This window comes from Lemur catta, chromosome 6, assembly GCF_020740605.2.
Source record: "Lemur catta isolate mLemCat1 chromosome 6, mLemCat1.pri, whole genome shotgun sequence".
Taxonomy (NCBI): Eukaryota; Metazoa; Chordata; class Mammalia; order Primates; family Lemuridae; genus Lemur; species Lemur catta.
This window is the reverse complement of record NC_059133.1, coordinates 23,497,081-23,511,392: the sequence shown is the minus strand read 5'-3', so window position 1 is coordinate 23,511,392 and position 14,312 is coordinate 23,497,081. Positions and strand designations below refer to the sequence as shown.

The 14,312-nt window shown below is 36.6% G+C and overlaps 1 protein-coding gene across 1 annotated transcript in view; it reads left to right on the top strand.

The window, feature by feature from the left end:
• The first annotated feature begins 106 nt into the window (after positions 1 to 106).
• Positions 107 to 14,312, top strand: part of SNRPF (small nuclear ribonucleoprotein polypeptide F) — a 234,926-nt gene continuing 220,720 nt past the window's right edge. Inside the window, exon 1 of the mRNA XM_045553201.1 lies at positions 107 to 129. The gene's annotated coding sequence lies outside the window, so the exon portion shown is untranslated. The remainder of the gene's footprint in view (positions 130 to 14,312) is intronic.

The window sequence follows — 14,312 nt, the reverse complement described above, 5'->3', positions numbered from 1 at the left end:
TCTCTACCCTAAATTGACTAACCTGAAATTGGCGATTTGAGATACTGAAGTAAATATTGAAAAGAAAAAACAGACTAAGGGCGGGGGGGAGGGTGGAGAATCTGGAGAAGAGGAAAGTCAAGCCTACAGGTAAATGAAAATTAATCCATTCATATTTATTGAGTTCTTTGTGCTCTGCTTTGAGGCAGCTCTGTGTATACTGAAAATTTAAAAACACTCTAAGGAGAGCTTAAAATGAAGCAAGACAGCGTACAAAGTTAACATGTCAGTGGAGTGCAAAATCTTGCAATATAAGGAAAGCTATAAAATTGCTCGTATCTTTTCAGTCTACAATTTCACTCTGGGGAAAATCTTTTAGTGGTATGAATTGAATAAAGAAACGAGTGCACAAGGTTATTCATAGCATATTATCTAAACACTAGAAATTTGAAGGGGAAAAAGTATAACCAAAGGGAAATGGCTAAGGTCTGACATTGTAACCTTGGAAATTCCTATGTAGACAGCAAAATAGCAAGGGTGTCTAATCAATTCATATTTGAAAAAAATACCAAATATGTATGTGAAGGTTGCAACTGCATAAAACGTAGTCATGCAAATAAAGATTAAAGATAAGCAATGAATTTACATAGATTAATACACCTTTCATTCTTGTTTCTATATATTTAAGTGCACAATAATTCCAATTTAGTCCCCAGTGCATTTCTCCCACCTGAATCACATAAACTGCTGTCTTGTAATCTTGCCTACCACCTGAATTTCTAAAATGCACTAAAAGCATTACATGAGGGCATCTCTTAAGAGGAAATATTTCAAATTTAAGTATTTCTGACATACAATATAGTTTTACTTGTGATTCCTTGAAAGCAAAATATAACAAAGGTCAAAACGCTTGCTCTCCCTTCTTAATGTCATAAAACCATTGTGGAAGGTCGGCTGGAAGACTATAGTACTGGTACGAGCCTTAGTTGCCTCTCTCTGATCTAGTAATTCTATTTGTAGAAATACAAAGTTTTTACTGAGACTAAGGCAACTTAGACTGTACCTCTCAATGTTATTTAGAATAGGGAAAAGCAGAAACCACCTAACTGTTCATTCAGCGCTATGGGAATGGTTCAGTAAATCTGGTATATTCATATGACAGACTATTATCAGAATATTATTTTCAAAAAATATCAGGTGAAAGGTATATAAGCCAAGCCAACTATGCCTGCCATTCCCGTTCTTCCAAGAGGTTCCTTCTTCATAAATTACCTTATTGGTACTATATAACCCCTCTTCCCTCTCCCAACAGTTTATTGGACTAGGGTGGACACCAGACCCAAGGGCAGTCAGTCTGTGGGAAGTTTGTTAAAGCTCTTGGTGAAACACTGAGCAGGGTGAAAGAGAGGTTGGGATGGGTTTGAATAATGGTTTAAAGGTAAGTTGAGGAGGAAGAGACACCAGGCAGCATGAGCTGCAAGAGAGCATAGCCCTAAATAATCAGAGGATATAGAAAGTAGCTGGGTTCAAGAGCAGTAGCAGTACACAGGGGTCTTAACAAGACTGAGTAGAACTGCTTGGAGTCCGGAACCTCTAAAATAACTGTTTAAGAGTAAACACTAAAAGACGCAAAAATGTATATACTGTATTTGAAAATATGCATATATTATATTCACATTGAACAACACCTGGAAGGAATATATCAAAACTTTAATAATGGTGTTGAGATTACAAGTGATTTTTCTAAATTTTCTACAATAATCATAATTTTAAAGAGAACTATTTGAGGATTCTAGTCAGAAAATAAGCTGCATGTGGTCAAAGAGACTAGCAGACAGAAGTTCAGAGAAAGGAGAATTTCCTAAGATTATAAATGGCTTCAAGGTGACACTTAGGCTGGGTCTTTTAAGGACTAAAATGATGTGAATAAATGAAGAGAAGGAGGTGAAATGGGAAGAAAACAAAGCACAGGCCAGCTGAGTAAGGCATAGGTGGAGCGAACTGAATAAAGTGTCCTCAATAAAATGCCTTGAATGCAAGGATGTAAGCTAGGGAGAGGTGCTGAGTGGGAGGGGAGGAGGCTGGAGAAATTATCTGAAGATTACTGTTAAGTGTTCGTCATTAAAGAGTAGATAATGTTTGTAGCATAGCCTTTCCTTTATATTTATTGTTACTATTTATTCAACTTTGTAATTTCCTTAGCTGCCGTTTTATTCCTGATGTTCACTACCTAGGACCAAATTATGGCATGCTTGTTTCCTGAGCTCCAGAACCTCTCTATTGCAATCTCATTTTTACATAGCAGTCATAATTATTCTCCTTTAATTTTCCCATTTGTTTTTTACCCATCTCATCAAATCTAAGTTTTTTTTACGATGACACTTTTTTTAAAAAGCCTCCCTCTCTTCCCAACTTCATCAACTGACATTCCCAAACTTACCTATTATATCCTCAAAATCAGTGTTTCCCCAAGTCGGCCTTTGGATGGCTAAGAGATCAGTCCCTTTACGGTGTCCCACGCTTGAGGCATTTCCCACCTTTAAATTGGGCAGATGTTTATCTCCTAAGTAGAAGGCCTGCCAGCTTCCACTCCTGCAATTCATTACAATCAACCTCTTTCAGGGCTAGCCTAAACTCTCACCTCCTGGAAACTGCTTTCCTTAAGTAACAACCGGGCTTCCAGATCCCCATCCCCCAGCCCCAGCAGCACATTATTATGCAGTCACCGCTTTTGTTCTGAGTTCCGAGCCTGGTTCCCTCTATTTGCATTGTAACCTCTCTGGGGGCCAGGACTGTGCACTTGCTCCATTTGTGTACCTCTCCACAGCTCTTAGTATAGTAGTAGCCCCAAATACTGTGAAAATGCATAATGAATTAACAAAATTAGAAGTTCCCTAGCATAATATAGGGTTGTGGAAGTGATGTGGAGGGGGTTTCCCTTGTTTTCACAGCCCCCACATTGGGAGAAATGGCAGTTTGCCCCTTTTCCAAAGTAAGCAGTTTCCTAAACAAGATAAAATTTTAACGACTCTGATACCTAATTATTGTGTAACTACTCAATTCTGAGGTACAACACAAACTGGTTTTGCTGCTTGTATCCTCAGAAGATTGTGAATGAATTAGAGAACAAAATATTGTACATTTAATATACCTTAGGGCTGCTTTTTGTGCTTCGTGTTGATTTTTTTTTTTTTTTTTTTTGAGACAGAGTCTCTCTCTGTTGCCCAGGCTAGAGTGCTGTGGTGTCAGCCTAGCTCACAGGAACCTCAAACTCCTGGGGCTCAAGCAATTAATTCTACTGCCTCAGCCTCCCGAGTAGCTGGGACTACAGGCATGTGCCACCGTGCCCAGCTGTTTTTTTATACATACATTTTTAGTTGTCCAGCTAATTTCTTTCTATTTTTTAGTAGAGACGGGGGTCTCGCTCTTGCTCAGGCTGGTCTCGAACTCCTGAGCTCAAAAGATGCACCCGCCTCAGCCTCCCAGAGTGCTAGGATTACAGGCGTGAGCCACCAAGCCAGGCCTGCTTTGTGTTGATTTTGAGAATTTTCTAGTCCAGTCTTTCATGAATCTGAGAAATAGTTTAGAAATTGTAATTGCAGACTAAAGAATTTGAGTTTGTCAAATTTTAGGACACTACTTACAAGAATTTTCAGACTTGTACAGCGTGAATCTTTCTATCTAATAACGTTAAGATTCACTGAACAAAAAAAATTGTTTTGAATAACTATGAGCCTGGTACCGTGCTAAGCACTGAGTTGTTCATAGCCTTCATTTCAATGTTACAGGGAGATGAAGGATTGAATAGATGAGGTGAGTAAAAAATACTAAAGAGCTTAGCCCTAAAGTTTAATTTAGGTGTAGCAACACAATGTAGTTGAACTTTTTAAGTGAGAGGTACCCAAACAACCTTAAATTTCTGGCAAATATGGAAAAAAGGAGTTAAGAGAGTAGTATTGAGAAAAAGGACAGCAGATGTAAGATATGGCCTTAGTAAGCAGATAGAGAGGAAAATGAGCTGAAAGAAAGGGCTTTAGAATTAGTCTTTTTATTTCTAAGAAAGAATGAGGACTAGGCAATGTAGCCCAGCCCTGTAATCCCAGCACTTTGGGACACTGAGGTGGGAGGGTCACTTCAGGTCAGGAGTTAGGGACCAGCCTGGGCAACATAGCAAGACCCCATCTGTACAAAAAATTTAAAAATTAGCCAGCCATGATAGCATGTACCTATAGTGCCAGCTACTTGAGAGGCTGAGTTGGGAGGATCACCTAAGCCCAGGAGTTAAGAGGTTACAGTGAGCTATGATCATGCCATTGCACTCCAGTCTGCGCAACAGAGTAAGACTCTATCTCAAAAAAAAAAAAAAAAAGAGGGTGGTAGCATGTAGAGAAGGTAAATGCAAGCTGAGTAGATGGTACTAAAGTTGCTTTTAAAGGACTGTTAAATGTTTATTTGGTAGTCTGTGAGGGAAACTTGTACCTTGGAAGTGAATTTCCAATGTAGGCCTACTGGAAACTGAAACTGAGCCCAGGGTTTAGGTATTAATGGAAGCAAAATTGTGAAGTTAATCTGTCCTTTTGTCACTCCTTTTAGCATCCACTTTATCTCCACCCTACTCAATTTTTCAGGGATCCTCAGGCTGCTTGTGCCCAGGGCTTTACTTCAGGAAAGAGGCTTTTCTCTCTTCCCTCCTGTCAAAACTTTTCCCATTTTGGTCAGGACAGGTGCCCACTTGTAAATTATTCATGTTTAGTAATTTTATTTTATTTTTTTTGCATTTCTCTCTCTTTAAGGCTGTTCTAATGGGACCACCTATAGACACACAGAGTATGGAACTTCTAAAATTTCATTTTAAACATTGTGACGGATCAGTGGGATAGATATTTTCTTAAGCCAAGGTACTTTTCCAAGGATAAGCTATGGGAGGTGGGGAAGGCAGAATACACATACACACACATTAGATACATATATATACATACACATACATATATAATTATATAATTAGTTGTAATCACAATGTGTGACAGTTTACTTCTAATTCTTTAAATATGTTGCATGTTTTATCTCTATCTCATTTATAGAGTTAGGAAAATAGTATCTGTCTTATCTTCCTCATGAGGATGTTTCAAGGATCAAATGAAGTTTTACACATGGAAATTCTTCCTAAATTGTAAGGAGAAAATTCGATGTATGTATCATTATTATTTCTCTTAGGATTATTATCACCCTATAGCTCTTTGAGGTCAGGAACTGAGTTTTGTTCCTATTTGTAGCCTCTGTAGTACAGAACCTTACTCAGAATAGGTAAGCAGTATTCTCTTAAATCAAGTTTTACTTCTATACTAAAGTAAATTTGAGGCTGGATATGGTGGCTTATGCCTGTAATCCTAGTACTTTGGGAGGCCGAGGCCGAGGATCATTTGAGGCCAGCATTTTGAGAGACCAGCTTGAGCAACACAGTGAGACCACCCCTCCTCCTTGACCCCACCCCACTCCTGTCACTACAAAAAATAGAAAAATTAACCAGGTATGATGGCATGCCCCTGTAGTCCCAGCTACTCAGGAGGCTGAGCCAGAAGGATCACTTGAGCCCAGGACTTAAGGTTGCAGGGAGCTATGATGGTGCCACTGCACTCTAGCCCAGGTGGCAGATAGAGACCCTGTCTCAAAAAAATAAATAGATAAAAATAAAGTATATTTGAGGATAAATAGTTAATTTGAGGATAAATACTATAAAGGTTAAAATTAATTATAGTAATTTGAGAAACATGAACAACACAGTTTTAGCCTCTCTTTCTCATAGCAGGGGGGAAAGGATCTGGAAAGGCAGAGAGAGAGGAAAGAAAAAGCACTAGAAGTGGAAATTTTAACTCTTAAAGCTTTAGTAAACTATACCAAAAAGATACTAGTAATTTTTCCTGAGGGAATGGTTATTAGGGTACCCAAGTTTTATTTTTATACTTCATACATATTTTTAAACCCACTTCTTTTAAAAAAGAATGGAATGAGAAAAGTGTAGGTAGATAACCATAGTTGTTTGAATAATTGTTTACATCTTGCCAAACCATTTGGAAATGGAAATCCTGTAGTGTTGCTTCTGGGTTGTAAAAGACAAGAAAGTTAAATAGAAGGCAGCCCTCAATGCAGGAAGATGTTTCATCATAAAGGAAACCACAAACTGTCTATTCAGGATGTATGCATCAATAAAAAGAGCTAACAATTCTTCATGTGTGAGAGCTAGCATGATCAGCCTGCTTTTCTCTGCCATCTTAAGCTTCCTTCCTTGCAGGCCAAGAGCCCACTTGGTAAAAATCATTGGTTCAACCATCTGTAAGTAGCGTCTGTAGGCCTTTTCTTAGCTAAGTAGTTATTAATTAACTCCTAGAAAACCACATTTCTGAGGAGGGAGACTCTTTAGGAGAAGGGAAGTTGTAGGTAAGGTAGATAGTGCGTATCTATTCCATTTTATCTTTAGTACTGAAACTGGTATTTAGAGAATTAATCAGAACAGAGGCTTGCTATGAATTTCTTGATTTTTAAAAACTCTGTAAATACATGGCTTCTGATCTTTAGAAAAAATAATGAAGGATGAACCAAGCATTGTAGAAAAAAAGGAAGTTTGAAATGTGACATGTAATGGAGTCTTTTTTGCAAGTATAAAGTTTTCTTTTGTCTATTGAATGAAAACTCTAAAATCTATTGAATGAAAACTCTAAAATGCCTTAGGAATGATCACAGAAGGAAATTTATATAAGTTCACCATTAAATTTTTATGAAATAATCTGTTCTTGAAAATCAATGGTAGTATTAAAGGATGGCTTGAACTTATTTTCTTATGCCCATAATATTTTATTAAATTAAGACAAAATCTGGTCTTAACATTATTAGTCATCACAAAACTGAACTATGCAAAAGAATTACAATTCTGACTAGCCTCATAGAAAATAATTTTTCCTCTTAATGTTTTGGTTAAGCTTGGTCTACATGTAATTAAAATTAGAGTTATTCCTACAAAAGAACGTACACAGTAGGACTTTGTGGTGTTGGTGTGATGAGGTGCTAGGAGAGATCAAATGTCCTTGGCCCACTTGTGGTTGTCAGAAATGCCCATATTAGTAAACAATTTAAAGTCCCAGGGTAAAATGCAAATCCGGGAGGGGGTAATTTGGTAAACAACTATTGGTGCTAATACTTTAGTGCAAATTAATGAATTAGGTCAGTTAATCATTTCCTGAAGATAATGGGAAACAGGTTGTTAAATTTTTATTGAAAATGAGAGGGAAAGATGAGAAAGGTGCATGGTTAGTGTGTTGCCTCCAGGAGGCCTGATCAAGAGTGGGGCACTCACTGGGTTTTTGGGGAAATAGAGGGGATCTGAATGTGATGTAAAACTTTTTATCTAGGACTACCCATAATCAAGAAGTCAAACACGTTAAATCCCTACCAAAACCCTAGGAATTCTCTGGGAAGAATAACTCTTTGTAATCAACTCTCTGCTTAAGGAAAACAAAAAAGAATCTCCTTTGAAAATAATTTGATGCTGATTTGTATGTATTTATACCATGTCAAAATACATGTTCCCTCATAGGGCCAACTCTAGGAAAAATTATGAAAACCTGTTGGTCATCTCATTCTGGTTCTCTAGCCTCCTCTTTTTACCCCTTCTCTTTGGTAAAACCAAGCATTTAAATTTTTGTTTTGTGCCAGGCAGGTTATTTAAAAGAGTGAACCAGTCTGGATGTGACTGCATAGGTATTGTGTAAGTAGCAAGGTCCTGAAGAATAGCTCATTTATTGTTTAAATGTATTTGTTGGTATCACACTTATTACTTTTCAAACAGTTGCTCAAATTGTTTTTTTTTTTTTTTTTTTTTTTTAAATAGCATCAGGCTCTGTTGACCAGGCTGGAGTGCTGAAGTGCGGTGGTGTGATCATTGCTCTCTACAGCTTAGAACTCCTGGCTCCTAGGCTCAAGTGATCCTCCTGCCTCAGCCTTTTGAGGGACTACAGATGCATAGCACCACACCTGGCTATTCTTTAAATTTTATTTTGTTGAGATGGGGTCTTACTTTGTTGCACAGGCTGGTCTCAAACTCCTGGCCTCAAGCAATCTGGGGCTCCTTGGCTGGGTTCCTCAAATCCTGCAATATTGTTCCTTGTTGTAAAAATGTCTAAATGTCAGAATACTCCAGTGTTTAATTCTTAGATTTTTTTCTCTTCACTCTCTACACTCATTCCTTTGGTGATCTCATTCAGTCTCATGGTTTTAAATACCATCTCTACACTGATCGCTTGAAAACTTTTATTTTCAGGATAGATATCTTCCATGAACTGCAGATTCATATATTCAAAAGCTTACTTAATAAGGCCAGGTACAGTGGCTCATGCCTGTAGTCCCAGCACTTTGGGAGGCCAAGATGGGAGGATCTCATGAGACCAGGAGTTCAAGACCATCCTAGGTTACATAGTAATACCCCATCTCTACAAAAAATTAGAAAATTAGCTGGGCATGGTGGCACATACTTGTAGTCCCAGCTACTACTGAGTCTGAGGCAGGAGGATCACTTGAGCCCAGGAGGTTGAGCCTGCAGTGAGCTATGATTGTGCCTGTGAATAGCCACTGCATTCCAGACTGAGCAACTTAGTGAGACCCCATCTCATAAAAAAATTAATATATAAAAAATAAAATCATCAAATATATATATATTTTTTAATATGTAACTTTCCCTTGTCTGACATCCTGAAATGCATACTATATCATTTTTATTTCTGGTTATACAGTTTATGACAAGGAAATATATTCTTAAAATTAATCCTCTTTATTAATACTTTAGAGTGAAATAAGCAGAAAAATCCAAACCAAAGGCACATTACATAATAGTTGCTTGCCCTGTTATTTTTCTTTAATATAGAAATTATTGTTTTTGTCAGCTATTCTTGATTTTTCTATGCAGTGATCATCATTTCCACTAAAAGTCACTTTAAGATTTCACAAGGCTGGTAAGGGGAATGTTGGCTGCTGCAGATATATGTAATTTCTGAGCATCTCAGTTGCTTTGCTTCATTGAAAGTATGCTTTAGTGAGAGTCAGTAGCTGGAGACTTTTTTCTAAATAAAAGCAAAAAGATGTAAAAGTATTTTCATAGGGAAAAATGTTTATAATGATTTTTTTTTTTTTTTGAGACAGAGTCTTGTTTTGTTGCCCAGGCTAGAGTGAGTGCCGTGGCGTCAGCCTAGCTCACAGCAACCTCAAACTCCTGGGCTTAAGCGATCCTACTGCCTCAGCCTCCCGAGTAGCTGGGACTACAGGCATGAGCCACCATGCCCAGCTAATTTTTTCTATATAGATTTTTAGCTGTCCAAATCATTTCTTTCTATTTTTGGTAGAGACGGGGTCTCACTCTTGCTCAGGCTGGTCTCAAACTCCTGACCTCGAGCGATCCACCCGCCTCGGCCTCCCAGAGTGCTAGGATTACAGGCATGAGCCACCGCGCCCGGCCTATAATGATTTATTTTTTAAAATGTAAACAAGATTTTAGCCAAGAATGAATAAAAAATGGAATTCTCTTTTCTGGAGGCAAAACATGTTAACTATTGCCATATATTACCAAGACTTCAACAATGGCATATGTTTCATAACAAATGTGTGTTGAACATCTATATGTTAGGTACTATACTAGGCAATGTTTTAATTTATGCATTGCATAGACAGAAGTATAACTACAGATTATAAATTACAGTATGTAATTCAAATACATACTGATATTCACATACACAGAGCTTTGTGTGTATTCCAAAGGCACATGGAGACTTGCCTTATACGTACTTCTATAATAATGTAATAAAAATGTTGATAAAGAAAAGAATTTGTTCATCAACCTTATCTTCATTCTAGCTGAGAACTGTGTAGTTTTTTGCTTTAATTTACTTATGTATTCAGCTATTCATTCATTCACAAATATTTGTTGAGCACATACTATTTGCCTTGTGATTTATCAGACAGTGTTGATAGAAAGAGGATTAGGACTCTGTCTTTAAGTTCCTTAGAGTCCAGTAAACACAGAATCTCCACCTCTCAATGTACGTGCCCTAAACATGCCAGTGACTATTTAGGCAGATAATTTTTTAAAAGCCTGAATTATAGTCCCCAAACACTTCTATAAAGGCCTTCTTGTCTTCTCATGAACCCAGAAGGATAGAAAAAAGGTGATGTATGTATATTTTATCCTCAACTAATTTTTCTCACATTTTCCTTCCAATTACTTTTCCTACATACCTGAGGATATCTTGGTGAAAGATAATTGGATTTATTTATAAATGCAGATTTGCTTCAGGGGTATTTCCCACAATAGTTGTCAAGCCCTACAATAGTATAATAATAGGATCATACCCTCAGATCTGTTTCCTTTTTTCAAGCTCGAATTTACCCAAGAAATGTACTGAAATAATGGAATCCCACAAAACAAGCTGTATCTCTTACAACAGGGTCAGACAAAATACTGCTCATTCTTGGCTCTTCTGAAGCAAACAATCATCCTTGTAAAGTGGGTTTAAGGGTAGGGCCAGCTTGATTCAGTTGAAAGTTTTGAGGTAATCCTAGTTTTGCTATCATTAGATAAAGTAAGTTTCAATAGAACAAATTATTTAACTCCTCTGAGGCTCGGTTTTCTTAGTTGTGGCTTGGGTTCTATATCTATTTAGTCAGGGGTACAATGAGAACTAAATGAGACAGCGTATATAATGTGTCTAGCACATGGTAACAAGTGTTGATAAAGAAAAAGGAATTTGTTCACCAACCTGTCTTTTGGGAGAACTTTGATGCTGAAGTCATAACTTTCATTTGTACACCCTGGAATATATTTACCCTTTTCTGTAGCTTACTATCAATTATAAGCAACAGTAAGTCAGGGTCAGAGTTTCTACTTACTCTTCAAAGACATATTCATGACTTAATTTATAGACAAACATTTTAAGTGTAGAACTACCCCACTATTTATTCAATTATCGTATTCTAATTGCATTTAAAGTTTAAACAAATGTATTTAGGATTATAATCCTCTATAAATGATCATTTCTGTGAAAATTAACTTGTTAAAAATGTTGTGGAGCCTATGATTAAGTTTGTGCATATTTTTCTTTTTTCAAATTATTTTTAAAGATTTCAAAGATAACTTGGCATGTTGGTAGATGTATTACACAGGGTAGGGACTTAATACATGAATACAGATTCATTATAGTTGATTCTGGTTGTCCCTTTGCTAAATATGTGTGTATAAGGCAATCTGAGATGACTTAGATCTTGAGTCAGTAGTTCTTTTTATGGGCTGGAATCTAAGTTCATTTTCTGACTTGTGAGAATACCCTGATTTTTTATGTCTTGCTAGTATCTTACTATTTGTGTCTTCTCTATCAGGGGTGCTAGCTGAAGTGGGGAAGATAATGATTTATTGCTGGAGGAGTAGAGAGAGGAAGAATGAGAGGGTATCTCAAAAGATTGGATTTGCATATGGGCTCTCCTTTTTACTGGCTGTGTAACCTCAAACATGTCATTTAACCTTCACACTTCTCAATTTCTTTGCCTGAAAATGGGAATTATTATACAAAACTAACTGTGAAGATTCACAACATCGTTGTGAGGATTCCGTGAAAGCTTTTGTAAGCTATGAAGTACTCCATTAATTCAAGGTAAATTTTAAGTCTAAAAGGTGGGTAAATAATATTACTACTTAATTTATAATTTATTAAATATACTGACATCAGTAAAAATCAAATGTAAATTACCTTATGAGTGCTAGCTATTACTATGGATAAGACAGATATTTAACAAAATTTTGATATGATAATAGTAATCATAAATGTTAGGTGCTATTGTTACTGAATCTTATCCTGTCCTAATACATGACGTATTTTGTTGCTAAGTGTTTCCTTTCGTCATCTATGTCTTTGTTCTCTTCCTGTTCTCTGGCCCTACCTTCTGCTTTTAAGCACACACAGTTAAGCACATCTTGAAAGAAATTGCTTGGCTGATTGCTGCCTGTCTCAACCACCTTACTTTACTTCTTCCTTACAATCAATGAGAAAACTGTATCAGCAGATTTCAGTGGTGTAGGAATAATCTAGTGGGCATACCATGTTTCATTGGAATCACTAAAAATACATCCTCTTTCAATCTAAATATGTACTTAGAGATATGACATGCCTCCCCCGACCACTTTACTTACCAGTTTTTTATCCATTATCAATGTGCTCTGTAGAAATCATAATAAAATATATCCTCAATAGTTTTGTATATTGTCAACCACTGATGGAGTATTTTTCTTATTTGTGACTTAGAGCCAAGTGTTTCCCTTACTACTGAGACTTTACTAAGACAGTCTCAGTAGTAATTTTCTCAATCCTAAAACTCTGTAAATGAGAACTCACATAAAAAGCCTGGAAACATAAATCATTCTCTAATTTTTTAAAAAAGATACAAAATGTTAAAGCAAAACAAAAGAAAACAAAACCCTGGTCTATACCTGCTGTCTCCATTTTCTTGACATTTGTTTTTCCCTTTGCCTACCTCCAGGCTTCCTGCCTTACTGCTTTGGAAATGTTCTGTTGAAACAAGGTCACCAACAATTCCTTTCTTGACAAGTCCAAAAGCCATTGATCTTCCTTCACCATTTGCCAAAGTCGATCACCCTTTCTTTCTTGACACATTCTCTTAGTTTTCACTCTAAGACCATGAGTGATCTTCAGTGCAGCAGGACAAAATGAGAACTATGACTTGCTGCTGCTTCTACTACAATTGTTACTGCTTTTACTTAGTAATTAGCTTTCATTTACTGCTTACTGTAATTCTCACAGCAATCCTAAGGAGGTTGGTACTATTATTCCCACTTTACAGTTAAGGAAACATGTTCAAATTTTATCAACTTGCTCAAATTCACACACCAGAGCAGGATCATCTCTGAAAGTGTTAGATTTGGCAGTGAAGAGGAAAGCTTTTTCCTAATAGCATCACAGCATGCTCTGTTATCTATATTTAGATTAAATACAGTTTGTTTTATTCCATTTATCTGTCATTTGGAGGATTACTGTACTTCATTTGGGAAGTTGGCATTCCAAGTAGCCAACTTTGGATCAGTTTCACCTTTGGATCAATTTCACCAAAATCAGAGAAGGTGGCTAGATAGCAAGTTGTGATATTGCACCGACTTTTTTTTTCTCTTTTTCAAGTTAACTAGCTCCTATAGGAATGGCAATGTGACCTTGGATTCATTCAGGCAATGCTCTAACCACATGGACTAAATTGAAAAATTAGGTATTGGAATTCAATATGTGACAACATAGATTTCAAAGTAAGCTATATAATACACTTTGTTCAACTTTTGGCTGAGTAGATTTTATTGAAGCCACTGTGGTGATACAGTAGGATTTAGTTACCTACTTTAGTTGCATGCATGTTTTGTTTTCTCAAGTAAATGCACAATAGTGTGATCTAGCTACAAAGTATTTAAAGGTTTTGCTGGCATGTCAGTGTTAACTGGGAATTCAGTGTTTTAGATTTCATCTGAAATTAGTGGTTCAAATACAACAATAAATGGTTTTCATGGTTGTCAGCTTTGATTAATGTACTATTAAATGTCTTGAGTATGTCATAACCACTACTTCGTTTTTTAACTGACAGATCTGAAAAATAATAGAGACATGGTATCTATCTTATGAACACTAGATATATAGTCTTTGCTTTTATCGTTGGATGTATCCTTTTCTCAGAGATATTTGGCTTTATTCCTGTAGCAGGTTTTTGTCACTGAGGCTTTTGCCTATCTACCGAAATGCGTTTAGTCATTTCACTAAAAAATCTGATGGAGAGAAGAGGGAATTATAGTACCCCAAAGATATATTAAAGGCATAATTTCAATATAAATAAAGTGAGGAAAGGCAGAATTATGCAATGAGTAATAATGCTTTTCATTGCAGAGCAATTTATACCTCTCAAAGGATTTTCATATACATTGCTCTTACTTCATACTTCACTTTATATAGCTGAGAAAATTAAGGTATTCAGTGGCTTGTCTGAAGCCACACAGCAATCATCAGATGTGGGATTAGAAAACAAGTCTTATGACTAGCCATTTTTCTTTACAGTGTACCTTATAGATACCATGGAGGTGTTTTCTTTTGAGGAATAGTTATTAAAACCTTTTTCCTCCTGAGCTTATCTACTTGTGAAAAAAAATGCATTGAAACCTGACTGACTAAATCAGACAGAATAGTGTGTTGGAATTATCAAGCAGAATTTGTATGGGAGTGAGAAAAATTGGTTTAGAGAATTTTACCTACAGC